The following is an 11,995-nucleotide window of genomic DNA, read 5'->3' on the forward strand; positions in this document are numbered from 1 at the left end:
TCATTTGAAAAGACCCCGATGCTGGGAAAGATTGAAGGCAGGAGGAGAAGGAAACAACAGAGGATGAGATGGTTGAATGGCATAACCGATTCAATGGACATGAGTTTGAGCAACCTCCAGAAGTTGGTGATGGACAGGGAAGCCTGGCGTGCTGCAGCCCATGGGGTCTCAAAGAATTAGACACAACTGAGCAACTGAACTGAACTGAAATTCCAGTTATCTTTCTTCACATATTTCTTTCCTGGAGTGATTATAATGCATATTTATTTTTTGAATCTTGCTACTTTTTATCCCACATAACATAAACATTTCCCTGAGTTGTTATAAACTCTATACATATCAGTTTTTGCAATGCGAGAGACCTGGGTTCGATCCCTGGGTTGGGAAGATCCCCTGGAGAAGGGAAAGTCTACCCACTCCAGTATTCTGGCCTGGAGAATTCCATGGACTGTATAGTCCATGGGGTCACAAAGAGTCAGACATGCGTGTGCTAAGTTGCTTCAGTCGAGTCTGACTCTTTTCGACCCTATGGGCCGTAGCCTGCCAGGCTCCTCTGTCCATGGGATTCTCCAGGCAGGAATACTGGGGTGGGTTGCCATACCCTCCTCCAGGGAATCTTCCTGAACCAGAGATCGAACTTGCATCTCTTAGGCAGGCAGGTTTTTTTTTTTTTTTTTTTTACCACTAGTGCCACCTGGGAACCCCCTCCATAGATTCTAGCAACAATTAATTCATTAACTTTGATTGTCAACAAGGATGGAAATTTCCACATATGCTCATTATCTGTTTATATTTCTGTGCATGTGTATATGTGTGTGTATGCATTAAGATATATTATTTGATTATTTTATTAAAAAAATTGGGGGGACCACACTGCACAGCATTTGGGGTCTTAGTTCTCTGGGGATCAAACACATAACCTCTGCAATGGAAGCACAGAGTCCTAACCACTGGGGCACCAGGGAATTCCCAAGACACATATTTTATTTTATTTATTTACTTTTTATTGAAGAATAATTGCTTTATAATGTTGTGTTAGCTTCCGCTGTATAACATCATCAATCAGCTATACACATACATCTATCCCATTTCTCTTGAGGCTCCTTCCCATCAAGACATGTTATTTTACAAAAAATAGAACTTAAAAAAAAAAAAAAAGACATGTTATTTTGGATCGAAGAAAACTAAACCATAAGGGGCTCTAAGAGGGCATATTTATCAGGTAAGTCCCTGGACAGATAACTCTCTGTCAAGATTCATCTAATCCCAAAGAAAAGCAGGCACTAGCACCCTAGAGTTTCTAGACAGCATCTCTCCTTTCCACTAAATTTTTTTTGATTGATAAATTTTATTTAAGAACTTATACAAATATTACAGAGTGAATTTTAATCCTCATCTTCCTCCTCTTTCATCTTGATTAATCTGGAAGTAATGCAATTCATAACTTTCTTTGCTGTTAATGACTATGGCTAACCAATCACGTAGATTATTCTTCTTCAAATATTTTTTTGTAAGGTATTTCAAATGCCTTTTGGAAAAGGGCACCTCGGAAGTTACAGCGATCTTGCTCTTGCTTCTTTCGATGGTTAGGACACCACCATCCAGGTTGCCAGCTTTTCCATCCACCTTGATCCTCTCCCGAAGAAACTGCTCAAAATTGGTGCTATCCATGATTCCATCTTTTACAGATGGGTACAGTCCAGAGTGAACTTCAGGACCTGCTTCCTTTTTTTGCCCCCGCTTCGCCACAAGCTTTCTCACAGTCGCCGTGGCAGCAGCAGAGTCAGAAAGCTCCACTAGTTTTAAGATAGATCATCTCTTGTCATTCTTCTCTTTATATGTTTCCTTTAAGACTAACTACATTCTTAAGTATGATTTTTATTGTGTTGAGGGACCCTGGGGAGCATATCACTGATGGTGGAACAAATTCAGAGGGAAACATGGATTTAATGTCCAGAAATCTGTAGCACCACGGACCTCTCTAGGAGGACATCTCTCGGTAAGGCAAGTATTCCCAGGGCAAGACTCTGGGCAGCTTTGAGCCCTGTAGGAGAACAGTGCAGCCGCAGCAGCTTCCCTTCCGACTGACAGCATCTATAAATCCATTTCCCGTCTTGTGATTATGTCTCATGTAGTAATTAGCCCCTTCATATCAATGAAGCTAAATTTCCCTGTGTAATGGAGTGCAGCCTGAGTGTAGGAGACAAATTGAAATGCAGCTTTGGGTGGGGGGTAGGTGGGGGGCTGATGGGAGGTACCTCTGAGAGCTCCTCAGGGTCAGGGAGGACAGTCCTTGCTTGCAGAGCCCTACTGCGTGCCAGGCATTGTGCTGGGCCCCTTGCACCATGCGATTTCTTAAAATCCTCACACTGACCTTTCTGCTCGAGCACCTGCACTCTTTTTTAAAGATTTTTTTTTTTTTTTTAATCGTGGACCATTTTTAAAGTCTTTATTGAATTTGTTACAATATTGCTTCTGTCTTCTTTTTTAAAATTTCGGTTTTTGGGTCCTAAGGTATGTGGGATCTTACCTCCCTGACCAGGGATTAACCTGTACCCCCTGCATTGGAAGGGGGAGTTTTAACCGCTGGACTGCCAGAGAAGTCCGATCTAGTGCCTTCACTCTTGCTTTTACTGTCAGAGTGCAGCTTCTGCACCCTCCTTCAGGTGGAAAATCAAACCCAACAGATGACACTTCCTGCCAAAGCCCCTGTGGGTACCGAAGAGAGAGGTGCTGCAGAAGCCAGCCAAGGCGAGCTCTCGAGAGGGCTGCTTCCCTCCTGGAATTTCACTCCACAGCCCGGAGGCAAGCATGCATGGAGCCAGCATCAGGGTGGGACAGAAGCTCTTAGGGGTCCCGGGGGCTCAGGAGTCCAGGAGCACAAGGACCCCGCTGTAATGGGATCGTTTGGAGCATCCCAGCAACGCTTGGAAGACCAGGGAGGAAAATGTGGGCTGAGACAAGGCTGGGGGCGGGGCAGGCAGAGTGGGCGGGTGCAAGGAGCTCCCATCCCTTCATCTCTCCCCCTCCATCTTCCTCCTCTCCTTTCTTTTCCCTCTCACCTCTTCTCAGGCCTTTCCTTCCAATAATCAGGTTGTGTTTGGGGAGACATCCATAATCTTGTAGCTTGACAGAGAATTTGTGTGGGAGGGGAAGGGCCAGCACAAATTGTCATGAAGGTTAAGAGAAGGGTAGGAAGGACAATGGATTAGCCTGGAATCCTTGAGCAAGCTACTTAGATCCTGCCAAGTCCCTTTGTTCCCTGATCTCTAAAATGGGGATAATAACCACACCTTACTGGACTGAGGAGAAGGTGAAAGATACTTCATGTTCACTCAAACATGAGCTGGTTTTTCAGTGACTTGTCTAGGGAAACATGTATCAATGCATGTTTAAATATATCTGTCTACACATGTAAGTGCTGGTTTTTCAGTGACCTGTCTAGGGAAACATGTATCAATGCATGTTTAAATATATGTGTCTACACATCAAATTGCCGATATCGGCTGGATCATCAAAAAATCAAGAGAGTTCCAGAAAAACATCTATTTCTGCTTTATTGACGACGCCAAAGACTTTGACTGTGTGGATCACAATAAACTGTGGAAAATTCTGAAAGAGATGGGAATACCAGACCACCTGACCTGCCTCTGTATGCAGGTCAGGAAGCAACAGTTAGAACTGGACATGGGACAACAGACTGGTTCCAAATAGGAAAAGGAGTACATCAAGGCTGTATATTGTCACCCTGCTTATTTAGCTTATATGCAGAGTACATCATGAGAAACGCTGGGCTGGAAGAAGCACAAGCTGGAATCAAGATTGCCGGGAGAAATATCAATAACCTCAGATATGCAGATGACACCACCCTTATGGCAGAAAGTGAAGAGGAACTGAAAAGCCTCTTGATGAAAGTGAAAGAGGAGAGTGAAAAAGTTGGCTTAAAGCTTAACATTCAGAAAACTAAGATCATGGCATCTGGTCCCATTACCTCATGGGAAATAGATGGGGAGACAGTGGAAACAGTGTCAGACTTTATTTTTTTGGGCTCTAAAATCACTGCAGATGGTGATTGCAGCCATGAAATTAAAAGACGCTTACTCCTTGGAAGAGAAGTTATGACCAATCTAGATAGCATATTAAAAAGCATAGACATTACTTTGCCAACAAAGGTCCATCTAGTCAAGGCTATGGTTTTAATAGTGGTCATGTATGGATGTGAGAGTTGGACTGTGAAGACAGCTGAGCGCTGAAAAATTGATGCTTTTGAACTGTGGTGTTGGAGAAGACTCTTGAGGTCCCTCGGACTTGCAAGGAGATCCAACCAGTCCATCCTAAAGGAGATAAGTCCTGGGTGTTCATTGGAAGGACTGATGCTGAAGCTGAAACTGCAATACTTTGGCCACCTCATGCAAAGAGTTGACTCGTTGGAAAAGACCCTGATGCTGGGAGGGATTGGGGGCAGGAGGAGAAGGGGATGACAGAGGATGAAATGGCTGGATGGCATCACCGACTTGATGGGCATGAGTTTGAGTAAACTCCAGGAGTTTGTGATGGACGGGGAGGCCTGGCATGCTGAGATTCATGGGGTCGCAAAGAGTCAGACACGACTGAGCGACTGAAGTGACTGACACATCTCCAATTGTAGACATACAATTTACTAAATGTATGTATTTTTGTCTTTTAGGAATTTAAACCCACCATGTATAATAACTAGTTCCTGCTTGTTAACAACTTACCCTATGCCAGACCCTATCTAGGATCTCTTGTTTCATTCTCAAAACCCTATAGGGTAGATATTATTAGTCCCACTTTACAGACTAGAAAACTGAGACCCCAGGTTAAGAAGATCTCCCAAGGTCATGGACCAAGTTAATGTTCAAACTCTCTGAAATAGACCTGAATTCTGAATCTTTAGTCTTTTTTTTTTTTTTAAGCTATATAAATATTTTTCTTTTTTTTCCCCCCCTTTATTTATTTATTTATTTTTTCAGTGGGTTTTGTCATACATTGATATGAATCAGCCTGAATCTTTAGTCTTAATCATTGTGGTGTTTCTAAGAATCTGAGGTTTTTCATGTTGTTGTTCAGTCACCAAGTCATGCCTGACTCCTTGAGACCCCATGGACTGCAGCATGCCAGGCTTTCCTGTCCCTCACCATCTCCCGGAGTTTGCCCAAGTTCAGGTCCATTGCAGTCCATGGCATTGGTGAAGACATCCAACCATCTCATCCTCTGTTCCCCTCTTCTCCTGCTTTCAATATTTCCCAGCATCAGGGTCTCAGGGTTTTCCATAGCCAGACGTTTTTGGACTCAGAGGGAGGATATTTCCAACTCCATTTCCCCCAGGGCTGACTCCCTGCTTCCAGTCTATCATGGCTCTGGCTCAAAGCGATCTAAGGCAAGAAGCCAGAAAGGCTTTGGGAATGTGCTGTGAATTTCACCTCCGCAGCCTAGAATGTTTTTCCAGCTGTGTCCCCAATACCCAGGGGAGAGAGAGCCTCAGCTAAGGCCTCAGGCTCAGGGCAGGAGTGCGGGGCACTGGCTGGGTGACTGCCCCCATCACAGCAGAAGGTGTCTACCTGTAGATTGGAGGTTGCTGTTTCTCTCTTTCCACACTGCTTTGGAAACCTCTGTACCTTCTCCTTTTCCTGCTTCTTTGTTCTTGACCAGTGCCTTCTTGTCTTCATTATACAGAATTCTAGAAGGGTTCATTACAGGTCCAGCTCTTTGCCAGGCTGGGAGACCCCTTCTCCATCATCGCCAGTTCAAACAGTGAGTTGATCGGAATTTCCTGACAGTACAGTGGTTAAGACTTCACCTTTCAATGCAGGGGACAAGGGTTCGATCCCTGGTTGGGGAGCTAAGATCCCATATGCCACGGGGCCTGGGTGCCATGACTAGAGAGGCTGTGGCCACAGCCAAAAATAAATAAATAAATAATAAAAAACAAACAAACAGTGAGCTGGCAATGGATGAAGGGTATGAGTAAGAACTGGGATCTGCAGCCATGGGTTCAAATCTTGGTTCTGCCACTGTGCCCTGTCACTTGACCTCTCATGGACTTCAGTTTCCTTCTTTTACTTTCTTTTTTTTTAAAGAAAGAGCTAATAACATCTATATTTTAGGGTTGTGCATGCATGTGCTAAGTCGCTTTGATCATGTCCGACTCTTTTCAACTCTATGGATTGTAGCCCGCCAGCCTCCTCTCTTCCTTGGATTCTCCAGGCAAGATTACTGCAGTGGGTTGGCCATGCCCTCCTCCAGGGATCTTCCTGACCCACAGATCGAACCCACATCTCCTGTAACTCCTGCATTGCAAGTGGTGCTGAGCCACTGGGGAAACCCTTTAGGGTTGTTGCTGGTATTAATCAATACACACGAAGGACTCAGTACAGTGCCAAATATATACTCAAGGCTCAATTGCTCTCATTTTTACCCCACATCAGAGACTTCACAAGATGCTTGACACACACAATTCTCCTTTGGATCACACAACAGTCCTGTGAAGTAGAAGTCATTTTATCCCCATTTTACAGATGAGGAAACTGAGGCTCATGGAAATCGGGTCACACAACATGTAGGAACTTGAGTTCAACCAGGACTGCCTGACTTCAAAGCTCCTGCTCTTAACCTCCTCATTGCACCTTCCTCAAAGACCTTCTCATAAAAAAAGTTGCATGTGTTTTCCTCCTCCCTTTCTGGGGCTTCCTAAGGGAAACCTCTACCATCTGAGGATGGCTGCAGGTGGCTCGTGTCATGTAATGAGAGGTGGGGGCAGTGTGGTACTGATGACCTTGTGGTGAGCTGGATTCTGTGATTACCCAGTTCTCGTCCAGCACTCATGCTGGGGATTCTGTCTCCAGACTGATCTGTAACAGGTCTGGGGGTGTCTGGCACAGTCAGGATGTGATCTGAGGGCTTTTAAAGCGATGAGAACAGACAGGGCAAAAATAAACGTTTGCATTAATCCATTATCCTAATGATCATCCTAAAGATAAGTGTGATCAGATATGAGCCTTGCTAAGATTGATTTGCCTAAAATAAGAATCTTATTTGCATTTTTCTGATTTTTCCTGACTTTGTTTAGCCACATCGAGACAGCTGCTGCTCTCACCAAGGACAAACATCTGAAGTAGATGGATACTGCCCACATGTATTTATGGGGCATAGTATCCTTTCCACCCACCTGTGTGTGTGTTGTAATCTCTTTGACACAGGGGAGAAGGACAGTTTAGGAACTTCAAGGTGACAGCTCTGGCTTGCTAAATCAGGGTCAGCCTTTCAACTTGCCTTTGATCATCTTTTTAACTTATGTAGAAAATATCTATGGAGCCACAGAATCTGCGGGGGTAAAGAGGCTTGAAGAAGAGCCTAATAGTTAAGTGTCTGATTTAGAAGACATAGTTTCTCAGCTCTTTTCTTTTTAAAAAAAGTTTTTAATTTAATTTTTTTTTTAAAATTTTGGGCTGTGCTGGGTCTTCGTGGATGAGCGTGGGCTTTCTCTAGTGGTGTGCGGGCTTCTCATTGCGGTGGCTTCTCTTGTTGCAGAGCATGGGCTGAAGAGCACGTGGGCTTCAGTAGCTGCGGGCTTAGTTGCCCTGTGACATGTGGAATCTCCTAGGACCAGGGGTCAAACCTGTGTCCCCTGCAATGACAGACAGATACTTTACCACTAGATCACCAGGGAAGTCTTCTCATACCTCTTTTCATTAACTATCCATATCAACCCTAAGAGGTAGGTAGCTAGGGCAGGTATTTCCTACACATTACCACCCCCTCCCCCCGCCATTTTACAGATGAGAAAACAGAGACCCAGTGAGGTGAAGCAATATGATTTAGTTTATATGCTTTGTCAATAGTGTCGAAGACCCTTTGACTCCCAACCCTGGGTCTAAGACTTCTCTTCGGAGTTCTCTGCTGTTGGGCTCAGACTTTTGTGAGCAACTCTGAGAACTACTCTTCCAGGAGAAGACTTGTTCTTGGTCATATGGGTAAGACTACAGCTTTCATCCATTTGGTCTTCAGTGACCCTCCGTGGGGGAGACAAGGCAGTGAAAATAGCTAAGAGTAGGTGATGAGCACTTGTGTGTGCTTCCTGGAAGGGCTGATCACGAATCATAATGACCTATGAGGCCATAGTGTCCAAGCTTCAGAGAGATCCCACTGACCCCATTCCTAGCCTCAGCCTGGAGACCAGTCCCCTCTATGGTCAGCCCCTCTTGAACTTGACTTGGTGATTAACTTTGTAGTGGAAAGAACATGGACTGCGGAATCAAATACTCACGGGTTGAGTCCTAGCCTTGCCATCAATGTCTGCCGGTGTTCATAAGGGGATTCTCCATCCAGAACCTAATTTATTACACTATTTCACTTAGTCCATTATTTTACTTGATTTTGCAACATTGCCATGAGGCAGATTTCTAATATTGTTGCTCCTCTTCCAACTAGAGGAAAACAGATCTATAGTGGTAAAGGCTAAATAACTTACCCGAGCTAGACAGGCTCATTTCTTGACTCCAAACACATATATGTATATGTATATATATATATATATATATATATATATATATATATTTAACTTCAGGAAAAATAGATAATGCATCACTTGGCTCAACATTTAAAAGATATAAAAAAAGAAAACTGAAAGTCTCTTTCTTACCCTTTCTTCCAGCTAGCGAGTCCACCTTCCTGGAGGCAATAAATGTTACCAGCTCCATGTGTTTTCTTATGGAGACTTGTTTTATATATACATATACACATATATATACACACACAAGCAAAGAGGTAAGTCTATTGTTTCTGGTTTTTTCTTTTTGTGAGTGCATAAATCCTTTTGTTTTGTTTTTTACTGAAGAACTTTTGTAAAGGTTTTATATATATGTGACAACTGTACTGTATTGATTTTGGTCATATTAATGCCAAGTAGTATTTTTAGTTAAACATGCTATATTCTCTCCATTTCCCTGCCTCTGCTCTTGCTTTCCCTCAGTGAGAAATGTGTGACTCCTCACTCATGCTCCTTATCTGGCAAGCTCCTGGGCATCTCTTAGGGTGCAGCACAGACGTCATCTCTTGAGAAACCTTCCTCAACTACCCCCTCTCCCCACTGAAACTTATTCATTTCCTTTTATCCTCACATTTCCCACACTTTTTTTAATAATTATTTTTAAAATAAGCTATTATATTCTCAAATAGCCCATAGGTCTCAGGAAACATTCATATACCTATCTGTCTGTCTGTCAATCTATCTATCATCCACCTAATCTATCTATCTATCTACCATCTATCTGTCTACCTACCTATCATCTATCTAATCTATCTATGTATATTTGGTGGGGTGAAGTTCAGATCTTTTTATTTAAGTGTCAGTATTTTGAATACAGTATTCTATTTCTTGCTTTCTGAAAACTTTTTGTCATAGAAAATTTTCACACATATATAAAAGTAGAGGAAGTAGTGTGAACTTCTATAGCTGTCAGCTCGCTTCAACAATTATTGCACATGCCAGCCTTGTCCCCTCTCCCCTCGATTATTTTAAAGCAAATCTCTGACATCATATAATTTCATCTGTAAATACTTTAGCATATATCACTAAAGGAAAATGACTTATAATATCTATCTCATGTAAAAAAATAAAAACTATCTATTAGTATTCAGGTTTCCCTAATGGGCTCTCTCTCTCTTTTTGTTCAAATCTAAATTCAGAGAAGGTCTACATATTGTATTTGGTTGACCCCTTGCTTTTTATCACCTGACAATACTCTTGGAGATCATTTCATACCAGAATATAAAGAACGGCTTCGTTCTTTTTCCATTGCAGGGTATTCTTTGTAGGGCTGTACTATAATTCACTTAACCAATTTCCAGATAGTGGACATTTAGATCACTCCAAACCTTTGCAATTATATTAATAAACAATGCTGTATTGAATAACCTTGTAAGTATGTCACTTTGCACATGTGGGAGCATGTTTGCAAGATAAATTCTTGGAAGTGGAATTTTGGGGTGAAAGGATATATGTATTAGTAACTGCAAAGATTACTGGTGGATCATCCTTGATGGAGGTGGTACCCACGCAGTGGATACTTCCACCAGCCATGTGGCTGAGAACATTTTCTCTGTCCCCTTCTCAGAAGCACCATCCTCTCAGACCTCTGTGCGATTGCATTTTCTGTGGATGTCTGTGGATGTCCCGTCTCAACTTGTCCATCTGATGAACTCTTGTTCTTCACAACTAAGCTTAACCCCCCACCAGGGTTTTGGGTTAGCGCCCACCCTGTGCTCCCAGAAAGCCCCTTTTCACAACATACATCACACTTCACACTGGATTCTCCTTACTGACTCATCTCTCTCCTCCACTGTTAGTGAGGTCCTTGAGGGTGTAGTCCCAGGCACACAGTAGGTGGTCTATGTGAATTGGTCCATTGAGGTGCTGAAGGACTGAGAGTTTAGGGTATAATCTCTGGTCTTATTCTGGGAGTTCAGGGACTTCTGCTATTTCCTTGGGTGGAACAAACCCAGAGTCATGGGTACAAATCTGCTTTTGTAACCCTCTGGCACCCAAGTATTAGAGCCCAGAAAACCCCCCAAGCTCCACATTGTCCAGCCCAGGAGCCTACAACAGATGGCCTTGTATCACTGAGGCTGGGACGTCTGATTATCCTAGACCTACAAATCGTTTATGGATTCTGACTTTTTCTATTTAATCTGAAAACCTTAATTTTTTTGGTTGTTTTAAAAATCTAGGATTTCTTCTCACCCCACACATGAAACCACCATCCTCCAAATTATTATTCTCTGGATGGGCAGGAGTGGAATTAGTCCCCACAGAAGCAAGTTAGGCGGGGCAGGTGGGAGTAATCCCATGTGCCCGAGGTGGGGGAGGGCAGAGCAGATGGCTCCCCGGGCAAGCCTTGAAAGCCAGGATTAAAAAGTAATTTTCAGCGTGCCCAAAATGGGACTGCAGATTTGGGTCACTGCAAATTAACTCTTTTGGGACTGTAGGCTGGAGATTCAGAGTCAAGAGGAGGTGTCCTGCCTCAGGGAGGGGCTAGGTGAGAACCCCTGGGTTTCTCCTTCCTGGGCCTCCTGGAGATCATCTCCTAGGTTTTTCCTTGAGAAGGCAGCTCAGGCCCTCAGGGTCAGCCTCTTCCAAGGGACAAGGCTCCTACTTCCCCTCTGAGTGTGGGCTCTGTCAGAGGGAGTCCTTCCTAAGGCTGGGGGAGGATTTGTGCCTCAAGAAATTGAGTTCTTACCAGTGCTCCACAGAGGCACCTCATCCTGTTATCAAAAGTATCTCAGGGGGACTTCCCTGGTGATCTAGGGGCTAAGACTCCGCCCTCCCAATGCAGGGGGCCTGGGTTCCATCCCTGGTCAGGAAACTAGATTCCACATGCCTTAACTAAGACCTGGTACAGCCAAATAAATAGATACTAATTTAAAAAGTACCTCAGGTATTTGCCTCACAAAAGACAAAGTGCTACCTCGCCAGTTACTTTCTGTGCTAGAGACGCTACAGTTCTTTCCCAATATAGGATCTAGAGGTAACTTCGCCACCCCCAGCAATAATTCCTGTGCCTCAAAAGCCAATGCATTATTAAATTCTCTTCGTTGAGGAAGGATATTTCCTCCCCTGCACTCTTGAATAGTAGAACTGTAATGAATGGGGTTTCCTTTTTCTCTTTGTTGGCCAGGAAGCTCAGAGCCAAATTCACAAAGTAATTCCCCAGTCTCTGTGAATGCATTTCATTTTTTCCACCTAGCTTGTTATTCTATTCTAATTTACATATTTCCTTTATCTCATTTTTGTTTTCCTATCTAAATTGCACTGTGTTGCCGAATGGATATCCTGTTATCGCAAATCCTTTGTACAACTAGGTAGAATATAAGTAATTAAAAGCAGAAACAATTCATGCTTTCATTAATTAATTCAGCCTTTAAAATCAGCACCTGTTAGAGGCTTAATACTATAGTAGATGAGGGGCAGATACAA

General features: G+C 43.3%; 1 pseudogene; it reads right to left on the bottom strand.

The window, feature by feature from the left end:
* Positions 1 to 1,385: 1,385 nt before the first annotated feature.
* Positions 1,386 to 10,102, bottom strand: LOC122430772 (annotated as a pseudogene).
* Positions 10,103 to 11,995: the final 1,893 nt, after the last annotated feature.

The sequence above is a fragment of the Cervus canadensis genome, chromosome 1 (genome assembly GCF_019320065.1).
Source record: "Cervus canadensis isolate Bull #8, Minnesota chromosome 1, ASM1932006v1, whole genome shotgun sequence".
Taxonomy (NCBI): Eukaryota; Metazoa; Chordata; class Mammalia; order Artiodactyla; family Cervidae; genus Cervus; species Cervus canadensis.